This window comes from Pygocentrus nattereri, chromosome 7 (assembly GCF_015220715.1).
Source record: "Pygocentrus nattereri isolate fPygNat1 chromosome 7, fPygNat1.pri, whole genome shotgun sequence".
Lineage (NCBI taxonomy): Eukaryota > Metazoa > Chordata > Actinopteri > Characiformes > Serrasalmidae > Pygocentrus > Pygocentrus nattereri.
Window position 1 is genome coordinate 40503692 of NC_051217.1, and position 22318 is coordinate 40526009.

At 40.0% G+C, this 22318-nt stretch overlaps 1 long non-coding RNA gene and 2 pseudogenes across 2 annotated transcripts; 1 reads left to right on the plus strand and 2 right to left on the minus strand.

Moving 5' to 3' along the window:
- Positions 1-2639: 2639 nt before the first annotated feature.
- Positions 2640-7200, minus strand: LOC108434061 (annotated as a pseudogene).
- Positions 7201-14157: 6957 nt separating this feature from the next.
- Positions 14158-15202, plus strand: LOC108434092. Of its 2 annotated transcripts, XR_001858337.1 has the most exons (4): positions 14158-14379; positions 14456-14526; positions 14634-14827; positions 14940-15202. It is a non-coding gene; the product is annotated as an uncharacterized LOC108434092 (long non-coding RNA). The 2 variants fall into 2 exon arrangements; XR_001858338.1 differs by lacking the exon at positions 14456-14526.
- Positions 15203-17431: 2229 nt separating this feature from the next.
- LOC108434062 lies at positions 17432-21183 on the minus strand (annotated as a pseudogene).
- Between the last annotated feature and the right edge of the window lie 1135 nt (positions 21184-22318).

Below are 22318 nucleotides of genomic sequence, written 5' to 3' on the forward strand. Positions count from 1 at the left end.
CGGGGAAGACCCAGGACACGCTGGCGTGACTATATCGCCCAGCTGGCCTGGGAGTGCCTCGGAATCCCTCCCAGGGAGCTAGTGGAAGTGGCTGGGGAAAGGGAGGTCTGGGCTTCATTGCTCAGGATGCTGCCCCCGCGACCCGAACCCCGGAGAAGCGGAAGATGATGGATGGATGGATGGATGGATGGATGGATGGATGGATGGATCTCCTCATGTATGATGAGTGAATCAGATTCATGACAGAACCCCAGGCTGCTAAATTAAACTTTTAATTCAGCTTCAAGGTTTTATTCAGACTGCAGCACTAACATAGAGACAGTTAGCTGACTTACTAATTAATCTGAGCTAATCAGGTATGGCCTTCTTGTAAAATGTATGTTTTACCGTGTTGTTTCAGAATTATAAGCACATGTTTGTGCTTTATTAAATGTAAAGCTGCTGCTGATGTTCTGAGTGCATGCTAGCTAGCTAGTTAATTTAGCTAATGTGAGCTAAGCTAAAAGGAAGTAAAGCTCTATGCGTCAGATATTAAACAGAAAGATATGTAATTATGTACTAGAAGAATATACTGTGACCAGCCTCAGCTCTCAGACTTTCTCCTTCAGTAGTAATGACAGATTTTAATTTCATTTTGATTGGGTGTATTTTCAGTTATATAGCTAGCTAACTCAGGGGTATTTTCACATTTGGATTGTTCACAAATAAAAAAAGACTCAACAAACAATTTATTTAGTCTTACTTTTTTTCAAAAACTCTTTAATGATACTTATAAATGATATAGTTCAATTTATAATGTTGGTCCTGGTCATTATTAACTCCCAGTTCATTAATAGTGAGTTACAACGTGTTTCACTTTATAGTACTGTTCCTGATCATAATGAACTCCTAGTTCATTAATAGAGAACTTCCATGTTTTCATTTTATAATACTGTTCCAGATCATCATTAACTGCGAGCTCATGAATAATGAGTTACAATGTGTTTCACTTTATAATACTGTTTCTGATCATCAACTCCTAGTTCATTAGTAATGATTTACCATGTGTTTTGCTTTATTCTGTTCTTGATAATCAATAGCTCCTAGTTCATTAATAATGAGTTACCATTGTTTCATTTTATAATGTCCCTGATCATCATTAACTGAACATCATTATCTAACAGACAGTAATTGCCTAATCACTTGGTAATATGTAGAGCCAAGTGAATGTGAAGGCAGGACACATACACATTCAGATATCTCCATGAGCCCTCACTTCAACTCACCTTACCCTCAAGAGGACTTTAAAGGAGAAATTCTGTTCAGAAGAAACACTGGCACACATGTTCCTGCAGAAAAGAAAGTTGTTTTCTTTTCTAAAGATGAGAATTAAGCATACTGGTCTACTGAATACTGTAGTATTTTAGCAGTTGTCCCATTTGTAGGCTAATGTGCAAATTGGTTCACATTGCCAAATATGAGGATACATTAGCCTTTTAAGGTTTCTGATCAAAACAAACACATGAGGGACACTAGTCAGTACAGTGTGGTGTGATGCCCCAGCCTCTCTCTAAGAATACTTGTTTCTGTGAATAGAAATAGAGGGTATAATCCATTATATTGTATAAACTGCACACTATGTAGTGTATTTCACTGCTCTTAGAAGTGTTATAATATGCTACATCAGTTAGCAGTTCAGCATGAACCTTTTCAGACTCAGCTATTGAGCATGTAATGTTGAATTGATTGGTAATTTATGGGTAGTTATTCTAAGAAACCATAGTAACTAAGTAATTCTCTGAGACTCAGTATTTATTCTTCAGTTAATAGTGAGCTACCCTAAGCACCAGTTCACTATTAGCTACTGAGTTGTTAACTAGTAGTCCATGTTCATTCCTGATTAGTTACTTGTTAAGTACAAAACTGTATTTTAAAGTGTTACCCTTGACTTTTAACTTACAGTTAAAGGATCAGGCTGCTTTTTTGTAAAGGATGTTTGCATGCAGTCAAGAAGGTTGTGCAGTGTATGGGAAATAGTGTATACTGCTTTATACACATAACTGAAAATGGGCATCATGGTCATGTCTGTGAATTCATTTTCTATTTCAGACAGTTTCTCCTGTCCTGTGTACACTGTAGTATATTTTGAGTCTTTCTGCACTGTATATTTGAAATTAAACAAAGCCTCCCAGGATTCAGGAAATATGGTAATGCCTGCAGATTTTGGTGGATTTATGTCCAGAATGAATTCATTCAGACTATTGTGTATCTATATTCAGACTGGGTACAGTTAGCCCTATGGCTGCTTGCAGTATTTTGTGTTTATCATTTCTGGCTACAGATGAATCAGAGAGCCAACCATCAGTTCACAACGATTGGTATCCAGTAATATTGTGCTCATGAAACACATCCAGAAAAATCTCCAAGTCCCAATAAGAGAGAAATGCCACAATCACTTGAGAAGTAGAGCTTTTGATCTGCTGGATTATTCTTAGCACTTGTGAATACATTGTAAAAAAAATGGAAGTGAATATTCTAAACAAACGGCAAACTGTTCTGCAGCTTCAGGAAATGCTGCCATCCCCCTGTAGCCATAATCATCATCTCTTCTTATTGCGACCACCCAAACTGCTTTCTGTCTTCCATTACTCTGGTAGTAATCACTGGTATTGTGACTGATCTAAAAACAGTTTCACACAGGTATGTCAGAGATGTTTATGCATATTTTATGATGTAAATTCATATTTAATTGCTTTTAACATTAAAAGTAATAAAAGATCAGGCATCAAATGAATGAAAAAGTGTACATGTATTTTTTGTACATTGCAACATTTTTGTATCATGTTTCAAAAGTTTATTCAAAAGCATGTTTCAAAATGCTGAGCAGAACTTTTATTACCAACTATATTAAATAACTATTTTAACTACGTTATCTGTGAAAAAAGGTAATGTTATTAAATATTCAAAATGAGCAAACATGCATCAACACCAGCAGAGAAAACTGTTGGGGCCTCAATGTTGCCCTTAATGCAAACGGATGTCTTTTATTTCACCGTTATTATTAAGTGGAAAGGCTGGACCTTAGTCTATTAAAAATATTCAGGCCATTACATCAGTGGATTTTTCCTCCTGAAAACAACCGTGTTGCATTTTAGGCTGCAGTAAATCACAAGATAGATCTGGCTGCATACTGCAGTATCTTGCTGGAGCAGTTTGTCATCCTGGGGAAAATTTTGTTGGTCACATAATGCATACTACTTACTGTTTTTAGGCACAATCAGTATGTGACCAGTGTGTAGTACACTACTTCAAACACAGCCAAAAATATTGCTTTTTCACTCTCACAGTTATGCTGATAATGTAATTTGCAGTGAAATGTGTTATTAAATTAGAAAGCATTGCAAAATAAAAGCATATTTTACTTAGATTTAAGACTTTTTGCCCAAACTGCATTCAAATAATAAGATGTAAAAAGAACCCCAAAAACTAGTAATAATAAAATTCAGAGTGATGTGAAGAAAGGTATTGCATGAAATACACTGGCTGACCCCTGGTTCATAATACCATTTTTTATACATACATATATATATATATATATATATATATATATATATATATATATATATATATATATATATATATATATATATATATATATATATAATATATCATTCAGTCTCTTTGTAAAATTCACATCAATCTACTCTTTTTCATTTTGTTTACATCAAGATTATTTGGATTATATATTTCTTTAATTAACGGTGTTCCCCTTTACCATCTTTTAAAATGTTAATAAAGATTAAGATTACAGTTGCAAGGAGCATGTGCTTTAAACACAGGCACATTAATAGTGAATGTGCAGCTCACATAACTGGTACTTTACTCATCATTTGCTTTTTAGTGTTTTTTTCTGGTTTCATTATGATTATGTAACATTTTGGGAGAAAGATACAGAATAACAAACCAAAGCTTGAGGCCAAAATAGCAAATATCTCCACAGCTACAGTGAACTTTCCAGGAGAGCTGACATAAGCTGGGATGAAGGTGATCCACACTGCACAGAATATGAGCATGCTGAATGTGATGAACTTGGCTTCATTAAACTTATCAGGCAGCTTCCGTGCTAGAAAAGCCAAAATAAAACACAAAAGAGCCAGAAATCCTATATAACCCAGCACAGCCCAGAAACCTACTGCTGAACCTAACTGACACTCTAGGATGATCTTTTCCTTGTAGTGCTTTAGATTTTTGAAGGGGAAAGGAGGAGATGTTGTTAACCAAAGCACACAAATAAGGACCTGTATGAGAGTGAAAGCAAGAACACTGAGTCTCTGCTGTGGAGGCCCAAACCATTTCATGACATTACTGCCTGGAAGTGTAGCTCTGAAGGCCATTAACACCACTATTGTTTTCCCCAGAACACAGGAGATGCAGAGGACGAAGGTGATCCCAAACGCTGTGTGACGCAGCACACAGGACCACTCAGAGGGCCGACCAATGAAAGTAAGTGAACAGAGAAAACACAGAGCCAGAGAGAAGAGCAGAAGGAAGCTCAGCTCTGAGTTGTTTGCTTTGACTATTGGGGTATTTTTGTGTCTGAAGAATATAATTGCTATTATTATCGTTATAAATGTACCAATAATTGAAACAGCTGTCAGCAAAATTCCCATCGTTTCCTCATACAACAAGAATTCAATTTCCTTCTTCACACATTCATTCCTGTGTGGATTTGACCAGAAATCTTGGTAGCATTGTTCACATTTAATTGAGTCTGTCAGTGAGAAAAAAAATAATAGCATGAATAACAAACAAAGTTAAATGTAATGGGAAAATAATTGAAGGAATGCATTGGTTATATTGTTGGCATTTTAGTCTGTCTGCTAAACCATGGGGTAAACTTCTAAACAGATTAAACTTCATTAAAAATGTTCTGGAATATTTTGTAATTACAAGAATAATACCAAAAATATTTGGCTTTTTTTCAGAATTTGTGATTTTTTCTATTTATTTTTTTGTACCTGTCTTGTTGCTGATCTCTCCTTCAGCACATGGTATACAGTCAAAGCAGCAGATAGGCTTTCCTTTCTGCACAGCCTTCCTGGTGCCTGGAAGGCAGCTCTCACTGCACACAGACACCGGCACCTGTAATCAAAATAAATCATTAATAACCTGAGAATTATACATTCAGTTATTACATCAAATCTTTATTGAGTCCAAAGTTTAATTTTACCTTAGTTGTATTTTGTGCCCACACAATAGAGACCATTTTCACTGCTAGTCGATTGTGAGCAGGAAATGAAAAGTCATAAAATCCAACCGTGACAAACTCATGGTGATCTTCAACAGTTTGCCAGTTTATTATTTCATATTTAGCCAAAGGGTCACCATTTTTATCAAAATAAACCTCTTCGCCATCTTTGCTTTTAAAGCGCACCCTTTTCAGATGTTCTAGAAACTGATGTAATAGAATAAAGTTTAAATTACAACATTTGAAAGAAACAAAGATTTCCTTCTCCTTAAATGTAGGGCACTTCAACTGATTCTTCTGAATTAGTGCTACTCACTTGTGCCAAAGCTTTGAAATGTTAAGTTTAAAATCTGTGGTTGAACAGACTATTAACTTACAGTGTGAGGATCAGGCTGCTTCTTTGTAGGACATGTTTCTGTGCAGCCAAGAAGGTTGTGTAGGGTATGGGCAACAGCATATACTGCTTTATATACATTAATGAAAACAGGCATCAGCGACATGTCTGTGAATTCATTTTCTATTTCAGACAGTTTCTCCTGGCCTGTGCACACAGCTGAATATTGTGAATCATTTTTCGTTGAATATTTGCATGTAAACAAAGCCTCCCACAATTCAGTAAAAATGGCACTGCCTGCAGACTTCAGTGGATTTATATCCAGTATGAATTCCTTCAGACCCGTCACTTTTGTATTTGGGATACCTAGCCCTATGGCTCCTTGCAGTATTTTGTGCTTATCCAGTCTGGCTACGGTTGAATCAAAGATCCAAGCTTCAGTTCCCACCCACTGGTATCCAGTAATGTTGTGCTCATGAAATAAATTCAGCAAAACCTCCAAGTCCCAATAAGTGACAAATGCTACAATCACTCGAGAAGTAGAGCTTTTGATCTGCTGGATTATTCTCAGCACTTTTTCTTGTGAGTAAGTTGTAAAAAATGGAAGGGAATATTCTAAACAAATACCAAGCTGTTCTGCAGCTTCAGTAAATGCAGCCATTCCACTGTTACCATAATCATCATCTCTTCTTAATGCGCCCACCCATGTCCAGCCAAACTGCTTGACCATCTCTGCCAGTGCTCTGCTTAGATAGTAATCACTGGGAATAGTGCGGAAAAAAGAGGGGTATATCCTTTTGTCACTGAGACACTCGCAAGTGGCTTCATAACTGATCTGAGAACAGATTCACACATGGATTATGTTTAATCTCAAGTATTTTTTTGCATTTTTTTTGTTTTCCAGATAACTGCTTTTAATATGAAAGGTAAGATCTGGAGTGATTTTAGCTATATTTAAAAAAAAAACTTGCTTAAATTCTTACTAAGGGAATCTTGAAAGGTCCAACACTCTTTGCAATTGCCGTTGATATTGAGGAGTGTGTCTCGCCGATTATGGCTTGCACCTGTGTTGGCTTTGTGCAGGGCTCATCCAATGTTGAGTTGTCATTTCCATTAAGAAGTGCCATAGCCATTCTAACTCCCATAGCTGTGGAACTGCATGTGTCATAGAGCTTGAAGCCCAGTGAGACTCCAGGGAGTAAAGAGGAGCTGTTGTTGATCTCTTCTATTGCAAAGATCAAGGACTGTGAAAACTGTATGGCTCTGAAATCAAGACTGGATTAGGTAGAAAAACAGACATATACAGACATTTTAAACATTGCCTCTAGAAGCTTAATTGTTAGTATGTATTCCAACTGTTGAAAATAATACGTTTTTATGCGAAAATAATATATATTAAAATTTTAGTTTGCATTGCTACTTACCTCACACAATTAAGCAATGTTGGCTTGGCTTCATACGACATGCTTCTGATTTCCCAACTTCTATGGAAGGGTAAAATCCCTCCAACTATGATGTCCCCATCCTTTGACAGTTGTGGGTATACCGGCTCCCCTTGCAGACTACAGAAAGTCCCATTTATCCTCAAAAAATTGATAATGACCATTACCACATGTAAGAGAGTAAATATAGACTCCATCCACCCAAACTACAGAGCAAAGCTAATGATAGGGTGTGTTCAATATCTATTGTTTCAGCTGGTTGGATGTAAACAGATTGTAGTATTTATACAGATAGAAATGCAAATTCTCTACGGTAATGTTACACAGCTGGGACACAATCAAAGGTGTTGTGAGTTTGAGAGGTGAACAGCACTAAATCTGAAAAAGTTGGCTGAAAATCTTGCCTGTTTTACCATTGTATTAGTATATTTCCTTCACCTTTGTATCCCACTTAGGACAATAAATGAACAGAATGAACTCAAATGTCAAATAATTTTAAAACTTCTTGTGAGACTGAGTGATTCCAGTCAGGATTCAAGGCACATGATTGGTCTGATAATGTATTCATTGTCTGAGTGGGTGAAGAGTTATGTAAACACAGACTTATCTAGGTTGGACAAATAGTATCAAAAGAAAGTGCCTGTTCATCCAGATAAAATATGGTCCTTAGATGTAAGGCTACACTATTCATAGAGCTGTCAGGTGTAATACCCATCTTAGTCACCAGTGGTCAGCCTCACCTGAGTACTGACTTGCTTCCTAGTGACACCTTATCCTTGTTTACCTGCACTTCATTAACCTCTCTTTATAAGAACCTCAACTATCACTGGATCTCTGCGAAGTATTGCCAGTTCATCTGCGTATCAAGCCTTGTTTCTTCACATCTGTTGGATTTTTTGGATTGCCTGAACTTTTTCTGAACTCTGGATGAATGCTTTTTGAAATTCCGTTGGTACCTTTGCTGTGTGATCTATTCTGTTTTTGACTGATTTTTAGACTCATATTCTCTTTTTTTATTTTTATACTGTGTAAACAGGAATTATGGATTTGACCCCATCCAGGGAGTCTTCATTACAGAATACTTTGTGCACCCAGATTCCAAAAGACCTGTTTAATCTCTTTAATCTCATTCTGCAGTTTTGGCTCAAGGCCAACTATTGTATTTCCATGCACAACAGTGATTGCACCTCTTTAATACCTTCAACGAAGTGTTCCATGTGGTTCATAACCTACAGGTTCCTGCTCCTCTGTCTGCTCAAGCCACCCTGCCTGCTCAAGTCTCTATGCAATCTCACTCCCTTACTCCACTCCCTTCTGCTAAGATGGCCCTTCCTGATAAATACAATGAGTTCCATGGTCTGTGTAAGGGATTTTTTAATACAGTTCTTGATTTATTTTTCTCATGCCCCTGTTGTTTTTCCCACTGATTCATCCAAGATAGCTTTTGGGCTATGGCTATGTTACAAGCTCAAGTACCCGATTCCTCCACATACACAAACATTGAACGTGTGCTCTGGGAGGTTTTTGATCCAGTTAGCACTAAAAGAGAGCTTTTACTATCCCTCAAACAAGGGAACAATACAGCAGGTGAGCATGCTTTGCACTTCTGAATGATTGCTGCAGAGGCCAAGTGGGACGAAACGTATTTAAAAGCAGCTTACCAGCGAAGTGTTAATGAAGCCCTACAGGAAAAATTGGCATGCAGGGACAGTGACAAAAGCCATTTGGATTTGATACAATTATCCATCTCTTTGGATAATCTCATTAATTCCAGAAGCCATCCTGCTCCTCTGTGATGCCTTCTGTTGTGGAGTCTACCTCTGAGCCAATGGAGATTGGTTGTGTGCAACTTACCCCAGAAGAACGGCTAAGGTGGATGCGTGAGGGGCTTTGCCTTTACTGTGGCCAGAAGGACAGTTCAAAGGTGACTGCCCCACTCTCAAAAACCTCAAATGGGTAAGTGAGGCCATATATATTCTAATAAACACTAATTTGGGTTTTTCAATGTCTTTCTCTCCCAGCGCTGATTGATTCTGGTGCTCTAAATGTTAAAGGACTGGATAGGAAACCCTTTGGTTCTGGTCAGATTATATTGGTCATCACAGAACTCTTGCACTGAGAGAGCATGTCACTAATAGCCATTCCCTCTCTTGAAAATCCCATTGTTCTTGGGTTCTGCTGGCTATGCACCTCACAACCCCACACTATCCTGGTCCAACAGAGAATTAGAGAAATGACGTTTGTTCTGTTTTACCCACTACATGACTTTGCCATGTTAAATGACTTTCAAGTCCATCCATCCATCCATCCATCCATCCATCCAACCATCCATCCATCCATCCATCCATCCATTATCTTCCCCTTCTCCGGGGTTCGGGTCGCGGGGGCAGCATCCTAAGCAATGAGGCCCAGACCTCCCTTTCCCCAGCCACTTCCACTAGCTCTCCAAGGGGGATTCTGAGGCGCTCCCAGGCCAGCTGGGCGATATAGTCATGCCAGCATGTCCTGGGTCTTCCCCGGGGTATCCTCCCAGGTGGACTTGCCTGTGACACCTCCCGAGGGAGGCGTCCAGGAGGCATCCTAACCAGATGCCCGAACCACCTCAGCTGGCTCCTCTCGACATGAAGCAGCGGCTCTACTCCGAGTCCCTTCCGGATGACCAAACTTCTCACCCTATCTCTAAGGGAGAGTCCAGACACCCTGTGGAGGAAACTCATTTCGGCTGCTTGTATTCGCGATCTTATTCTTTCGGTCATTACCCAAAGCTCATGACCATAGGTAAGGGTGGGAACATAGATCGACCGGTAAATCGAGAGCCTTGCCTTATGGCTCAGCTCTTTCTTTACCACAACAGACCAGTAAAGATCCCACATCACTGCTGACCCAGCACCAATCCGCCTGTCAATCTCCTGCTCCCTTGTACCATCACTCGTGAACAAGAGCCCAAGACACTTGAACTCCTCCACTTGAGGCAAGAGCCAATCCCCGACCCAGAGAGGGCACTCCACCCTTTTCCGCCTGAGAACCATGGTCTCGGATTTAGAGGTACTGATTCTCATCCCGGCCGCTTCACACTCAGCTGCAACCTGAACCAACCGAAAGCTGAAGTTCACGGCCTGATGTCCCCAATAGGACCACATCATCTGCAAATAGCAGCGATGTGACCCTGAGGTCACCAAACTGGATACTCTCCATCCCCTGACTGTGCCTAGAAATTCTATCCATAAAAATTATGAATAGAATCGGTGACAAAGGGCAGCCCTGACGGAATCCAACTCTCACTGGGAACGAGTCTGACTTACTGCCTGAATGGCTTATAGCAAAGAGCCGTGTACCCCGTACTCCCAAAGCACCTCCCACAGAATACCCCGGGGAACACAGTCGAATGCCTTCTCCAGATCCACAAAGCACATGTGGACTGGTTGAGCAAACTCCCATGAACCCTCCAGAATCCTGGAGAGGGTGAAGAGTTGGTCCAGTGTTTCACGACCAGGGCGGAACCCGCACTGCTCCTCCTGGATCCGAGGTTCTATTATAAGCCGGACTCTCTTTTCCAGTACCCCTGCATAGACCTTACCAGGGAGGCTGAGGAGTGTGATTCCCCTGTAGTTGGAACACACCCTCCGGTCCCCTTTTTTAAAAAGAGGCACCACCACCCCAGTCTGCCAATCCAGTGGCACCGCCCCCGATGTCCATGCAATGTTGAAAAGGCTTGTCAGCCAAGACAGCCCCACAACATCCAGAGCCTTGAGGAACTCAGGGCGGATCTCATCCACCCCTGGAGCCTTGCCACCAAGGAACTTCTTAACTACCTTAGCAACTTCGGCCTCAGTAATGGACAAGCCTATTCCCATGTCCCCAGACTCTGCTTCCTCACTGGAGAATGTGTCGGTGGGATTGAGAATAACCTCAAAGTATTCCTTCCCCAATGACGTCTTCAGTCGAAGTCAGCAGCACACCATCTCCACTATATACTGTACTAGTGGCACACTGCTTTCCCCTTCTGAGTCACCTGACGGTCTGCCAGAATCTTTTCGGAGCCGACTTAGTCACTTTACAATGCCTCACCAAACTCCTCCCACACACAGGTTTTTGCCTTGGCGACGACTAAAGCCGCTGATCGCTTGGCCTGTCAATACCTGCCAGCTGCCTCTGGTGTCCCACTGGCCAACCATGCCCAGTAGGACTCCTTCTTCAGCTTGATGGCATCTCTCACCTGGGGTGTCCACCAGACGTTCCCAGCAAACCCTCACTATACGTTTGGGCTTGCCTGGTCTGACCGGCATCTTCCCCCACCACCTGATCCAACTCACCACCAGGTGGTGATCAGTTGACAGCTCAGCTCCTCTCTTTACCCGAGTGTCTAAAACACATGGCCGCAAGTCCGATGACATGACTACAAAGTCAATCATTGAACTGCGGCCTAGGGTGTCCTGGTGCCATGTGCACTTATGGACATCCTTGTTTTCAAACATGGTGTTCGTGATGGACAAACTGGTTTCCAAAAAATGAACACCACTCGGGTTCAGATCAGAGAGGCCATTCCTCCCAATCACACCCCTCCAGGTCTCATTGTCATTGCCCACGTGAGCATAAAGTCCCCCAGTAGGACAATAGAGTAACCAGGAGGAGCACTTTCAAGCACCCTTCCCAAGGACTCTAAGAAGGCTGGGTACTCTGAACTGCTGTTCGGTGCATAAGCACAGAAGGCAGTCAGGACCCAACCCGAAGGCGTAGGGAAGAGATAAGATAAGATAATCCTTTATTAGTAAAACAGCAGGGAAATGCACAGTATTACAGCAGCAGCAGAGTAACAGGAGTAAGGCACTCAGTAATAGAAATGGGAAACAGTATAAACATTATCAACATTATAAATAATAAAAATTCAAGCTAAATCTCTAGACTATTTACAGGAAAAATAAGGATAATAATAAAATAAAATAAGAGTTGCTACCCTCTCGTCCACCGGAGAAAACCCCAACATACAGGCACCGAGTCGAGGGGCTATGAGAAAGCCCACACCTGCCCGCCGCCTCTCACCATGGGCAACTCCAGAAAAGAATAAAGTCCAGCCCCTCTCAAGGAGATTGGACCCAGAGCCCAAGCTGTGTGCTGAGGTGAGCCTGACTATATCTAGCCGGTATCTCTCAACCTTGCTCACCAACTCAGGCTCCTTCGCCACCAGTGAGGTAATGTTCCAAGTTCCAAAAGCCAGTTTCAGCAACCGAGGATCAGAACGCCAAGGCCCACGCCTTCGGACACTGCCCAATCCTCAAAGCACTGAACCCCTACTACTGCCCCTCCCATTGGTGGTGAGTCGATGGGAGGGGGGACTCTTGTAACTCCTTCGGGCTGGGCCCGGCTGGGCACCATGAGTAAATGCCCAGCCACCAGACGCTTGCTGGCGAGCCCCTCCCCCAGGCCTGGCTCCAGGGTGGGGCCCCGGTAACCCCGTTCCGAGCAGGGTACACAAGTCCTGCTTTTGTCTTTTCATAGGGGTTAGTATGGATCACACATTGTCTGACCTGTCACCTAGGACCAGTTTGCCATGGGAGTGTTGATAAGTTGGTGATCCATGGAGAGGGACTTTCAAGTCCTGATACTGAAATTAAAGTACCACTTCCCATTGAATATGCGTAATTTTTTTTTCACTTTTCAGTAAAACTAAGGTTGTAGCCCTTCCCCCTCAAAGAGATATAGACAGAGCCATTGACCTTCCAGGTACAATGCCCCTAAGAGTTGAATTTACCCCTATCTTTTCCAAAGACTCAAGCCATGGAAGATTATGTAGGGGAAGCTCTAAAATTAGGATACATATGCCCTTCTACTCCTCCCGCCACAGCAGGTTTCTTCTTTGTTGAAAAAAAATATGGAGGATTAAGGCGCTGTTTAGACTATAAAGGGCTCAATGTAATAACAGTGAAATACTGCTATCCATTACCTTTAGTCCTGTCTGGCATTGACAGCTCAGAAGAACCACCATATTCACCAAGTTGGACCTCTGTATTGCTTGCAATTTGATACATATTAAGTCAGGTGATAAATGGAAAACAGCTTTTAGTATAACAACTGGCCATTATGAGTACCAGGTGGTCCTGTACACCGGTACAGGTCCTGTACCCCCTTCTTGTGTTGTTGTTCCGATCTCTTGGGATTGTATTGTAGAAATTAGAAAAACACAAATCACTGACCCAGAACCCCCAATGTGCCCTGCTGACAAAGTTTACGTCGCCATTGCCCTTTGCAATAATGTGATCCAGTGGGTGCACTCATCCTGTTTGTGCTCAGAGTAAAATACTGTGTCAATGCCCCTCAGGGCACTATATTCCCCTTCCTATCCCACATCAACCCTGGTCTCACATAGCTGTGGATTTCCTGACAGGCCTACCCACTCTAACGGAAACACAGCCACAGAGGTAGTCATAGATTGATTTTCCAAAGTCTGCAGCTTAATTTCCTTCAAAATGCTTTGATTTGCCTTGCAAACAATGGAGAGGCTCTTTCATGAATTATTTCTTTTTTTACAGGTCACCTTTTCAATGTGTACTAGACTATCAACCCCAATTATTTTCCTGGTCAGGTGAATCATCTGAAGGGCCAGCAGTTGACGACCAGATGAAAAGGAGTGAGCACTTTTGGATCCCACTTTTAGTCCAGGTCAAAAAGGTAGGGCTGTCCACACTGGATTTAAAACTACGACTGCCCTGCAAAAAGTCCTAGGTATGTTGATTCTTTTTCTGTCTTATGAAGAGTTAACCTTGTCACCTACCATCTTGAATTACCTGAACATTACTGTATCTCACATCTTTCCATGTGCCTTCCCTGAAGCCTGTCTCCTGTACAGGTGATGTGCTGACCGCTGACAGTGAACGGAGGGTAAGAATGGTGGATGGAGACGGTGGATGGAGGGTAAGAATGTATACTGTCTGTTCCCCCTTGAATTCTTGTCACCCTGAACACCAGATGTGGTATCCTGTCAGGGATAGGGGGGTTCTGTCAGGTGTAATACCCACCTTCATCACCAGAGGTCAGCCTCACTTGAGTACTGACTTGCTTTATAGTGATACCTTAACCTCTCACACATGCAGCTCATTAACCTCCCTTTATAAGGACCCACACTGATACTGAATCATCTGCTTACCAAGCCTTCTTTGAACTCACAATCATGGTGACAAAGAGAGGTCAATGTTTTGATCCTCTGCTAAAATAGACACAGTGGCGCTTGGAATGTCACCTTGCCTGAGAGCAATCTAGGAACCAATCTGTGTGTTTTAGCTGTTGCTCCTATTTTTATGGATCAGGTTCTCACTGAAATGTCCAACCTGGGTTTCCTCTTTGCTCTTAAATGGCAGGATTGTTTTAGTGACAGCATAAAGGTGAGGTAACTGGCTTGCTGGTTTTAACTGCCACTAATATAGTGATCAAAGGGTCATCTCTAAATGTTATTTGCAGTCATTTGGTGGAATTGGAATTTGATTCGGCTGATCATGACTGTGAAACGCTGATTTCTAGGTCTGCGCAAAGTATGTATGCTAAAACACCTCTGTCAAATGATGTTATTCACAAATGGCTCTTCATGCATCCTTAATGACAGACAGTGCACCTCCTCAGTTCTAAAATGTAATTTCAGGAAAACAACAATGGGACACATGATGATGGTGATGGCTAGCACAGAGTTAAAATGAGTGACTTTGGTTGGGAGATGCTCTGAGGAGGATCTGTGATGTGTAAGTCACAGGGGTTAACCTTAGAATGAAGATTCCTTAATTTCCCATTTGAGGTTAGCACACGATGACTTCCACCAGAGGCCAAGACCCATAGTAGGTAGGGAAAGAAGACATCCATTACAAAGGCTAAAAGTTGCATGAGAGTATACAGCACTGTTTTTGTATAATAAAAATATGATGCTGCCGCTGTGTCTGTGTTTTGTTTTTAGGACATGCCACAGCAGACCTGAGACAGTGACAGATTGGTATCAGATAGTGCTTTGCCCACCAATCAGGAACCTAACATCAAAGCCTATCTAGGTCCCTGGACTTTGCTCTGTAAGCTGTGTGGACACATCAACACTTGTTCCCTCTTTTTTGAAGTACTACTTCTATTGAATCTCAAAACAAGAAGAGAAGATGGCTGCCACTGCAGCAAGCAGTTAATAAAGACCTTTACTAATTAAACACCAGTACTAATAGATATTGTTATTTATTTTTACCTCAAATTCTGTTAGGTGTTTAATGACCAAACTACACTAGTGTAGGCATTCCTTATAAACATGTCTTTTTCTCTATTGTCTATGTGGAATGGAATATATGAGGGAAGGGGGAAGAAAAGGAGTGATTAATTAAAATATGTGAAGATACAATTTATGGTATATTCTAAGGGGTAATGAATAAATGAACTGCTATGCAATATGTTTAGTTTAGAACAGCTTTCTCCAAGATTTCAGAGTGTGTCTGCGGCAAAGCATTTGTGAGATCAGGCACTGATCTAGACAAGTCGGCCTCGCTTGCAGTTTTCGTTCTAGTTTATCTCAAAGGTATTTGATGGGGTTGAGGTCAGCCATCACCCAACTCACCTTTATGGACCTTGCTTTGTACATTAGGGTACAACCATGCTAGATCAGGAAAGGGTCTTCCCCACACTGTTCCTACAAAGTTGGAAGCAACCAATGGTCCAAAATGTTATGCTCAAGCACTGAGATTTCCTTTCATAGGAACTAAGGGGCCTAGGCCAACTCTGGAAGAACTACCCCATAGCATTCCTCCTCCAAGAAACTTTACAGTTCGCACAATGCAGGCAGCCAGGTAATGTTCTCCTGCCATTCGCCAAACCCGAACTCGTCCATCAGATTGCCAGGTGAAGAAGCGTGATTCATCACTCCACAGAATACTTTTCTACTGCTCCGAAGTCCAGTGGCAGCATGTTTAACCCTTAACCTATCCTTAACTTTTAAAAATTTAAGGCTTATGTTTTTTCTATTATCTATCTTGTTGCTGCTCATCCTCTTACTCTTTTCCCTTTTATGCTTTCAAGCATAGTGATCTTTTCCAAGTAATTGATTCTTCTCAGAATATATGGATGGATATGGATGTTAGTGTGTTTGTTTAACCATTTCCAAGCCTCTCCTCGAGGAAGCCCGGTATTATATGTAGTCAAAAAGCAACTCCTGGTTTGACCAATCAGTGTTCAGTAAATTGAGCTCATGATGTAATTGATTATATTAACAAGTCTCAAGGAAAAATATGGACCCAAGAAATTCTTGTTACTTTTTATTGTTTCTGTTTATTTGAATTATGAATATGACTTTATTCTAATGTATATTGTGATAAACTCACTGCTGAGGTAAATTGTTTAAAATTTGCTTAGATGCCTAAAACTTTTGCACAGTACTGTATCTAAATTGAGGAGGCTTCATCTTGATTATTTTTACCTCAAATGTGCTACATACTCTGTTATTAATTGATCTAAGTAGGCAAAATCTGTCCTCCATGTCCACATCTCCATTACTGGTAAAGTTAGCATTCATTCTTGTTTTGATAACTAGTTTTCTTTGTGTTGAGCTAAAATATCTTCACTCTGTTCTTTACCTTTAAACTTCTTTACATGGACTTTCAGGTCTTCCAGATTTTCCGCTCTGAGTGTTGTGTCATCTGCATGTCAGAGGTTATTGATGTTTCTTCATTTTTAAACTATGCATCTTTGTTTAATTCTATTGCCAATGTGGATCCAGACTGTCTGTTTATTTTCTGGCCTAACAGTGATGTCTTGTTCAATATAGAGATTTTTCACTAGAATGACAACATGCTCTGATATTGTCATTTTTCTGAGAACATTCCATTATTGTATGTGGTCAGTGCATTCAATGGCTTTCTTGACTTTCTTACTGATGCCTTGACTTTTTCTTTTATCCAGCACAAATCCACAATAATATTTCTTGTTCCTCTGCCTTTCCTGAATTCTGCTTCCTTACCTGGCAGTTCTCTTTCTGTGTAAAACTGTAGTCTGTATTCAATGATCATAAACAAAATTCTTCTGGTGTGTATGAAGGAAATTGTATGATAGTTTGCACATTCTTTCTGGTCACCCTACCTTGGGCCTGGGATATAAACTGACCTCTTCTAGTCTGCCAGCCATTAAACTGTTTTCCAGATTCATTGGTATAATTTGGTCAGAACTTTAACTGAAAACACTTATAATAATCTGTAAAGGAATATAACCCAGTAAATGAACAAAATAATGTTTTTGTAATTTTTCAACATTTTAAACTAACCAAAAATAGGACATGTAAATTGATTAATAAATTCTGTCACTATTCAAATACAAGCAAATTTATGACATTGACCACATTAAGGCATTTGTACAAAAAGGTATGATTTTATTTTTAGTGTTTTAGTCTTCCATGACTTCATGCTTTTGCTCTTTGGGAGTTCATTACATTCTGAGAGATGTGAAATATTTCATTATAAACAAACTTACAAATTTAGAATTATTCACAATGTTCATAATAGGAATCAGACTTCCAAAGCATTTAATGCCTCTAAAAGCTACCTCCCTGAAAGCTAATGCATTTAAATAATTTCAAGTATATTACTTGATGTCTGAGAAATTGTTTGACTATAATTTTTATATATTTTTTAGTTATATAGGCAAGGTGTTTGAAGGCAAAATAGTATCCAAAGAAAACTTTTTTTTCTAATTTAGGAATATTACTATCAACATAACATGTAAAAAATATTATTAAAAATGTTCAAAAATTCAGTCTATTTTGCTGAAATGTTTACTTCAAACCACTCTTACAGATTTTGTTTACTTTTCAAAGATTTGTGATTTGTGACATTGAGATTTGTTCTAAAATGTTAGCAATTTAAGATTTTAAGAAGTTTCATGTGCTTTATGTAAGTCCATATTAATTGTGAATATGCAGCTTACTTAACTGGCACTTTACTCATAATTTGTTTTTTAGTGTTCATTTCTGGTTTAAGTATTATTATATAACACTTTGGGAGAAAGATACAGAATAACAAACCAAAGCTTGAGGCCAAAATGGCAAATATCTCCACAGCTACAGTGAACTTACCAGGGGAGCTGACATAAGCTGGGATAAATGTGATCCACACTGCACAGAATATGAGCATGCTGAATGTGATGAACTTGGCTTCATTAAACTTATCAGGCAGCTTCCGAGCCAAAAAAGCTAAAATAAAACACAGTAGAGCCAAGAGTCCAATATAACCCAGCACAGCCCAGAAACCTATAGCTGAACCTAACTGACATTCTAGAATGATCTTTTCCTTGTAGTGCTTTAGATTTTTGAAGGGGAAAGGAGGGGATGTTGTTAACCAAAGCACACAAATTAGGACCTGTATGAGAGTGAAAGCAAGAACACTGAGTCTCTGCTGTGGAGCCCCAAACCATTTCATGACATTACTGCCTGGAAGTGTAGCTCTGAAGGCCATTAACACCACTATTGTTTTCCCCAGAACACAGGAGATGCAGAGGACGAAGGTGATCCCAAACGCTGTGTGACGTAATACACAGGACCACTCAGAGGGCCGACCAATGAAAGTAAGTGAACAGAGGAAACACAGAGCCAGTGAAAGGAGCAATAAGAAACTGAGCTCTGAGTTGTTGGCTTTAACTATTGGGGTATTTTTGTGTCTGAAGAATATAATTGCTATTATTATTGTTATAAATGTACCAATAATTGAAACAGCTGTCAGCAAAATTCCCATCGTTTCCTCAAATGACAAGAATTCAGTTTCCTTCTTTACACATTCATTCCTGTGTTGATTTGACCAGTAGTCTTGGTAGCATTGTTCACATTTAATTGAGTCTGTCAGAGAGAGAAAATAGCATGAACAACAAAAGAGTTAGATGCACAAGAAAAGTAATTGAATGAATACATTATATGTAATACTGCGATTGTTTCTTATCTCTTAAAACACAGAGAAATACTTCAGCTGAAGTTAAGTTTTCACAAATATTCTATAATATATTCAGGTAACTTAACAGAATTTATTGTATCAGTATTCATAATTTGTGGATGTTTGTACCTGTCATATTACTGATCTCTCCTTCAGCACATGGTATACAGTCAAAGCAGCAGACTGGCTTTCCTTTCTGCACAGCCTTCCTGGTGCCTGGAGGGCAGCTCTCACTGCACACAGACACCGGCACCTGTAATAAAAAAAACGTACAGTAACATGAAAAATATTTACTTTACATATTATACAAACTTTCTATAATGTATGCGTGCTTTACAGAGACCAAAGTATAGTTTTAGCCTTATACCTGATTTGCATTCCTTGCCCATGTAATTGAGGCCATCTCTATTAATAATCGATTGTGAGCAGGGAAAGAAGAGTCATAAAGTCCAACAGTGACAAACTCATGTTGATCTTCAATAGTTTGCCAATTTATTATTTCATATTTAGCCACAGGGTCACCATTTTTATCAAAATAAACCTCTTCACCATCTTTTGTTTCAAAGCGCACCCTTTTGAGATGTTCTGCAAACTGACAAAATAGGATAATGTGTATGTTACAACATTTGAAAGAGCATAGCACTTTTCCATAAATGCATGCTACATGCATGTTTCGAATCTATGAAACTTTAAAATCTGTGCTTAAACCACATTTGAACATACAGTGAGAGGATCAGGCTGTTTCTTTGTAGGACATGTCTGCATGCAGCCAAGAAGGCCATGTAGAGTATGGGCAACAGCATATACTCCTTTATACACATTGTTAAAAATAGGCATCAAGGTCATATCTGTGAATTCATTTTCCATTTCAGACAGTTTCTCTTTGCCTGTACACATTGTTGTATTTTCTACATGATTCACAACTGTATGTTTGCACTTAAACAAAGCCTCCCAGAATTCAGTAAAAATGGCACTGCCTGCAGATTTCAGTGGATTTATATCCAGAATGAATTCCTTCAGACCTGATACTGTTGTTTTGGGTATTGCTACCCCTATGGCTCCTTGCAGTATTTTGTGTTTATCCAGTCTGGCTACAGTAGAATCAGAGATCCAGCCTTCACTTCCAACCCACTGGTATCCAGTAATGTTGTGCTCATTAAATACATGCAGCAAAATCTCCAAGTCCCAATAAGTGACAAATACCACAATCACTCGAGAAGTAGAGCTTTTGATCTGCTGGATTATTCTCAGCATTTTTTCTTGTGAGTACGTTTTTAAAAATGGAAGTGAATATTCTAAACAAACGCCCAGCTGTTCTGCAGCATCAGTAAATGTCGCCATCCCTCCATTACCATAATCGTCATCTCTTCTTATCGCTCCTACCCAGGTCCAGCCGAACTGCTTAACCATCTCTGCCAGTGCTCTGCTCTGGTAGTAATCACTGGGGATAGTGCGCAGAAATGAGGGGTATTTACTTTTGTCACTGAGACACTCACAGGTGGAATAGTGACTGATCTATAAACATATTCAAAAGGGTATGTCAAGGATTGCATTCAATCACATTTTTATGCCAGAAATGATATACATTTTACATTAAGTAATAATATTGACAAAAATGCATAAATGCTTACTAAGGGAATGCTGAAAGGTCCAACACTCTTGGCAATAGCCATTGATACTGGTGATTGGGTCTCGCCAATTATGGCTTGCACCTGGGCTGTCTTTGTACATTGCTCATTCAAGGTTGAGTTCTCATTTCCATTAACCAGTGCCATAGCCATTCTCACCCCCATAGCCGTGGAAGTGCATGTGTCATAGATCTTGTATCCCAGTGAAACACCAGGGAGTAAAGAGGAGCTGTTGTTGATCTCTTCTATTGCAAAGATCAAGGACTGTGAAAACTGGAATGTCCTAAAATCAACACTTGATTAGGAAAAAAAAAATATATACACAGACATTTTAAAGATGAGATGTAGAAGTTTACTGTTACTGTGTTTTTGTACAACATAATCTGATAATGTAATGTAATTTAAAATTACAATACCTCGTGCATTTTAGTGGTGATGGTTTAACCGTATAGGACATATCTGTGAATTCCCAAGTCCTATGAAAGGGGAAAATCCCTCCAACTATGAAATCCCCATCCTTTGAAAGTTGTGGGTATGCAGGCTCTCCTTGCAGGCTACAGAATGTTCCATTTGTGCTGGAAAAATTAATGATGGCCATCACCACATGCAAGAGAGTAAAGAAAGACTCCATCCACCTTTTCAGATATAGTTGAGTAGAGATAATGATTTAGTGTGCGCAAGGTTTGATGCTTCAGCTGGTTGGACAGGCAGGGTTTGTAGTATTTATACAGATAGAAATGCAAATTCTCTATGGTAATGTTACACTGTGGGGCCACAGTCAAAGGAGGTGTGACTTTTTCAATATGAGCAGCAGTAATCTGAACGAATTAGGCGTATTGTTTTCTCTTTTTCTTATTTTGCTATAGCTCTGTTCCTGACAAACAATTTTTATTATATGTCCAAATGACCAAACAATTCCTCTGAAAGTAAAGTAAATGAGTAGGTAACTGACAAAACATGTTGCTTTATCAGGTAAAACAAATCACAGTGGTATACAGTGGAAATAAAATTTCTGTTGTGATGGTGCCTTGGAGCCTGCATTGGCTTTCTCACTTAGCTGCTTATGTTTATTAATCAGAGTGGTCTATATTAGCTGCATTGGTGGTTATTTTCTTCCTGCAAAAGCCGGTATGCTGACCTTGCATCCCCTAATGTGGTCAGCTTCTCCACACCACCTTTCAGCTTGTGAGGCATGACAAATTTTATACTTAACAACCAACACCCAGTATTGCTTAGTATCTTTATTGAACATTAAATAAACAGTCAAGATCATTGACTACAAAGATTGTAAACTTCTTCACTAAGTATCTCGAATAAAGGCTAACAAGTCATTTTGTTTTTTATCCTCTGGCTATCAGTCGTCACAGAACATTTGCCAGTTTTATTCTCATTACGTTTTGACTTCTCCAGGACGTGGCAAATCATATGCGTTGATTTCTCCTACTGCTTCCCATATAGCATGGCTACCTTTCTCTGCAAATGTAACAAGGTTCAGACACCAGTAGGTTGTCAACACCACAGAAGAGCAATAAGACCGATCAACATATTTGAGGGTTTATTAAAGCAGATAAGACAAAGGGGGGGGGGTTGGAGGGGTAGCTGCTCACCTACAGGGGTAACACTGCAAACAGGGAACACAGCAAATCATACAAACCAGCTACAAAGCCCACTACAAAACCACACAATAGTTTGGTGTAAAAAGGGTTTAAAAGCATTACAAGCTCATCAGGATAAAACCACTACAAAACCTGAAATAAGCCTGTAGT